Below are 5319 nucleotides of genomic sequence, written 5' to 3'. Positions count from 1 at the left end.
TGGTACAAAACGTTCAGTGAACAAGTCATACCAGCAGATGAGTCTTCATTTAACTATACACTAGAACATGGTGAACTCCCACCGTCCTGAAAGGAGGCTGTAATAACAGTGATTACTAAAGCAAAAATGATGTGAGCACTATGATTATTATAGATGAGGAGCAGACAGGCTTTATTAAGGGGCGCCAAATCCAAAATAACATGAGAACCCTGCATGTTATTGAACATCAGTGCAGCCTTGATAAGTCTGGATGCAGAAAAGGCATTTGACAGTGTAAAGTGGGCATTTAGGTACTTTGGACTTAATGGAAAAAGCCATTCAATGTATTAAAACACTTTGTTATTTAGAGGACACAAGCTGTGAACTTAAGATCTTAACACTAGATTACAAACCATCCTCATTTATATGACAAACACTTGAATTGGAGCTCTAATAGAATTACATACAGTATCTCAGAATATTAGCATCTACACCCGGCAATTTAGGAGTTGGTGGACTCAATCTGGTCCTCCGCGAACACAGTGGAGATGAGCCTTTGGGGATCGGTCCTCTCCTCTCTTAAGATTTTGTTCGAGGTAGAGGTGGGAATTCCTCCCGGAGAGCCAGTCACCGTCCTCCAGGCCATCTCTCAAGCAATCCTGTTCGTGACGCCAAGTTTGTGGAATAAATATATTATCTTTGTATCACTTTTGGTGCTTTCTGATAGTGCCTGTGTGGGAGCCAGGAACCAAACAGTATAATGCTGGTGGGAAGCAGAATCCAAAACAGAGTGCAAAGTCTAAATATTGTTAGTTATAGCATTCACAGAAATGCTAAATTCAGTTATAGAAATACAATTAGTTATAGAAATACAATTTTCCATCCCGATCCTTGCAGGTGTTTTTCTTTTAAAGGAGTATGTGATCTGTTCATGATGAAAAAGCAAGAAATATAAAGTAAAAAATAAAGGATTGGCCTTGTTGAGGCGACGATGGGTAGGATCCAGCTGGAATGCAGATCAAAGCAGCAGAATGTTCATTGTTAAATGGAGAGCTGGGAGTAATTATTTTAATCATTCACTTACCTTCCAATTTACAGGGTCGTTATTTGATTAACATCAGATAGGCAGTGGACTAACAGGTGTCTGTTTGTGTTAGCGAGGACGAGGAGAACCCCCTACGGCGACCCCTCAGTCAAGCACCTGAATAGCAAATCAATAAAAATCACCAAAAATTGTTAAATTATTTTAATAAATAATACTTATTTTTGATAATTAAGGGAACACAGATGTTGAAACTTAAAAGCCCACTATGTTGTGCTTTGGAGTTGATATAAGGGAGTGCTGATGATCTATAGTATCCAGTTTAGTCCTTATACTCCTGTCGGAGCAACCCCCAGACCTGATGGCTTCCCGATTCACCATTCATATAAAACCAAGTGCCCTCAGGTTTAGTGACTCCCCCCATCCATCTTGCGTTGGAGTAGGCCTCCAGTGTTCTTGATGGCTCCTTGTCACCGGCGGTGTGAAAGAGGCTGAAGGGTGGAGACCCAGCGAAAGAGAAGGATATAGAGGACAGAACTTGGCCGCTCCACTTTCGCAGGACGTAAAAGTGGGACAATCTGTTCCTTGGATGATCTCCAATTCTACTTTCCGGGGACTGATACACTGAAAATATATCTATACACATTCTCTGTCCTACATAGGGAACAAGTGAGCAAGTGAGAGGAAGAGAAAGAGAGAGATTGACAAAAAAAAGAGGAAATATGGGTATGAGTTGACCTTACTGTCCATAAGGTCTTTATAGTACGTTGTTCTGGGGCTGGATATTCATTCAAGGCTGGAGGAGAAACCCCTGCAGCACGCAGGCTTCACTGGCTTGTTTCCATTCACATATTTTAATGTGCTTTTTGAAGTATCACATTAGAAAAAGCTGAGTGGAAACGGCAAAATTGCTAAGAAAAACAATTCACTTGACAATTTAATAGAAAGATGGTTATACTCACACAGTTATCACAGCAAACTCTACAGAACAGTGACGGTAAGATATTTCAACAGAAGATAATATTATAATTTCTATAACCAAATAGGGATGACACGTTAAAATGAGTCCAACAGATCCAACAATGATTTTTCGAAATTTGCATCGTAGTGAACTTGATTTTAACTTATTAGCCAAAAAAGTGCTGCACAATGATTTATTTATACTGGACTTCAAAGACCAAAGCAGCCAAATGAGGCTCAAAGTCATTATTGCGACTTTTCTGCAAGTAGCATGATGTCCAGAAGAAAATCAAAGGGCAAAGACGAATAGAGTTGAGAGATATCAGTGACCTCTCTCAGCAAATCTCTCCATCCATCCATCATAGCTCTCCAGGTGCTCAAGGAGCGTATCCATCTCAGTCCTCATTAGCATGATTAATCCCTTTCTGATTCTTCCTCTCACTCCATTTCCTTACTAGTCTATGGATCGACTAGCCACTGTGGATGGAGACTTCTAATCCTCAGAAGTCAAGCTGCTCTATTGGTCTCTCATAGGTAGACTGACTTGCCAAATTCTGAAAGCCTCAGATGTCCCTGTTCAGCAATCAAATCACAAATCATGTTATGTGTTCCTGCCTAGAAGATGAACGGTAAAATAAGCCTGAAGTCTTTGCCAACATTATATATAAGTAACCCATAATAAGAGCAGGGTGTCCTGTCCATTTCCCTCTAACCTCAGAATGTTGGAGAAAAACACAAATAACCCAAGAAGAACAGATCAAGTGTGTGGCTGAGATTCAGTGACAGTGAAAAATGAGTTTTCTGCTCCTGACAGAAGCTGCAGAGAGACATTTCTGTCAGGAGGGAGAAAATAATTTCTCTCTCTCTCCACACTGTCCTCCCAAGAGAAAGAAAAGTCGAAACTAGTTAGACAGCTTATGGCCAGCACAGGGACGGTAGAGCCAAACGGCTGGCGAAATGAACTGGCTAAGTCTGAGCTTTTGTCAGAGCGTAGGGGTTGAGTGACACAAGGGAAGGCAAAGACGAGACGCAGTCCATAATGAGTTGGACAGGCTGAGGAGGGCGTTTCAGAAGGGTCTGATTGGAGTTGCCGTAGTTAGCATGAGAGATCAAATAGCACATGAGTTCATCCCTCCTTTCATCCCGTTGTCATCCTCGCAGCGCTGTTGGTTTTTGGCTCAGTTCTCCGCTGACTCTTTTTTCTCTTCCAGTCACGGCCGTCCTCTCACCCCTCTTCCCTTTTTTTCCCCTCTCAATCTGATTACTCTGCTTTATGTAAACCACAACTCTCTCCGTCTCTCTCTTGTGTATTCCCCTTTCGCTTTTACATCCCAATTATTAGGCTCCCGTCTACTCTCAGCCTGTCCTTCAAGTTCCTTATCTTGCCTAGTGCAGCACTCGGTGTTGTTCAATATTTGATGAGACTTTGTTCATAAATCAACCTCCTCTCTCCCCTCCTGGTGTATACATGAATTGATAGTTTTAATCTCCAAAACCGTGTGAGTGTAAACACGCCGCTCTCGCTGTCAGCTGTTGATTAGAGAGGTTTTTGGCCCCAGTGAGATATCTATTTTGAACATATAAGTGATCTGTACAACAATAGCCATTGTTATGGCCTGTAGTGTACGATTCCTTGCAAATGCAGGCCACTGGTAAAAGCTGAGCTCTCTTAACTGATGATATGACCCTTAAATCTACTGTCAGCACTTGAATCCCTTTTAATGAAAAAAGGTTTTATATGTGCTGCTGCTTCAAATCATGTTTTATTCATTAATCACATCAGATTCCCCTAATGTATCGTAAGTGGCACTTTTTTTTTCTCGAGTGCGTTACAATTTTTTCCTCAAACGATCCTTCACTTTTCTCCTCTTCCTGTCCTCCCCTGGTTCACTTGTTCTGACTGACATTGTGTTTGTGTTGAAGTGGCCCACCCCGTCACTCTGAGAGCATCTTGGGGGATCAACCACCCCCAGTCCCCCTCCCCCATCGCCTTTTCTCCCCAGAAATGCTCAGACTTCCTTCTGGCCAGTGAGACTTGGATTGTTTTGCATACACCCACTCACTGCTGACTTAATTCATTAATAATTATGGCATTCAAAATGCAGTTGTCTTGAAAATTGCAGTAGCTGTCATTTGTATTGTTCCGTTGCCTGAACCAAAGCAGGATAGTGCATAGCTGCAGGACTTGGCCAGGTGTCAGTCTGTCTTTATCGCTTCGTGTTCTTACAAGGTCTAAAACTTGATAGGTCTAATTTACTAAAATTAAAATTGAGCGTTACTTCCATCCACTGGTACCCAAGCTGAGGGTTCCGACCCTGACGAAAGGTCACAAGATCAATCAGGGGGGTTCGCAACATGTCGAACATTGCAGGGAAGCAAAAGCACGTATTTCTGCAATAAAAAGTCAAACTTATGTTTTCATACTTTTGTCTCACGTCTCTACTTATGAATTATTTTCTCAAATCTTTGCTTTTTTTTGGTACTGTGAGCAGATTGTTGGATCTCTGGCTGTTGGCAAGCTTCTTCATCTCTACATTATTATTTATGTCAATTACAGACCATTGTAAGCTGTGCCAGACACCTATCAATGTCCTCGGTCAACAATAGAGGTTGATAAGCCAAATATCGATCACTCAATGCCCCCTAAACCTTAATCAGCACCATGTTTTCTACATATTTTTACTAAAAAGTATCTGCATGTTGGTATCTGTGACTGAATGAGTTCGGATCTGTGTCCTAATTCCATCTCATATTTTATCGAGTTCCATCTGTGTGGCTACCCATCTATTTCAGACTCCCAACTCGTATGATATTCAAAGCACCAAACTGCCAATTAGGGGAGTGGGAGAGATTCCCTCCGTCATTCACCATCATTAAGGCGGCTGTGGGCAATAGTCTAGTTCTGCATGATAGCAAAGCCCCTGTAGCCAAAAACCAGGACAGAGCATACGGAGGCAGAAGTGTGCCAAATCTGAAACACATTCAAAGAATGAAACAATGTTAAAGCAAAAAAATCCACCCTAAGACACTTTGAAGACTGTTGTTAAATAGCTGTGGTGATACAAGTTGTATTTGTGGATGCATTTTACTGTTTGATAGTAGTTTCTTCCCTCTGCAGATAAATGGCCAACTGTAGAAGACCTGACACCATGTCAAGCAAGATATTTTTCATATAATGTCATTTATGTAGCAGGACATGCTTCAGCTATCAGTCATCAACAGTAATGATCATGTCTTGATGTCAGTCCCCCCAGCATGAATTACGACATGACTGTTGCTTTTCTCCGCTAGAAAACGACTCCTGCTCTTTGCACCATCCTTCAAATTAAATTGAATTT

The sequence above is a fragment of the Eutrigla gurnardus genome (genome assembly GCF_963514095.1).
Source record: "Eutrigla gurnardus genome assembly, chromosome: 22".
Lineage (NCBI taxonomy): Eukaryota > Metazoa > Chordata > Actinopteri > Perciformes > Triglidae > Eutrigla > Eutrigla gurnardus.
This window is presented reverse-complemented; position numbering follows the sequence as displayed.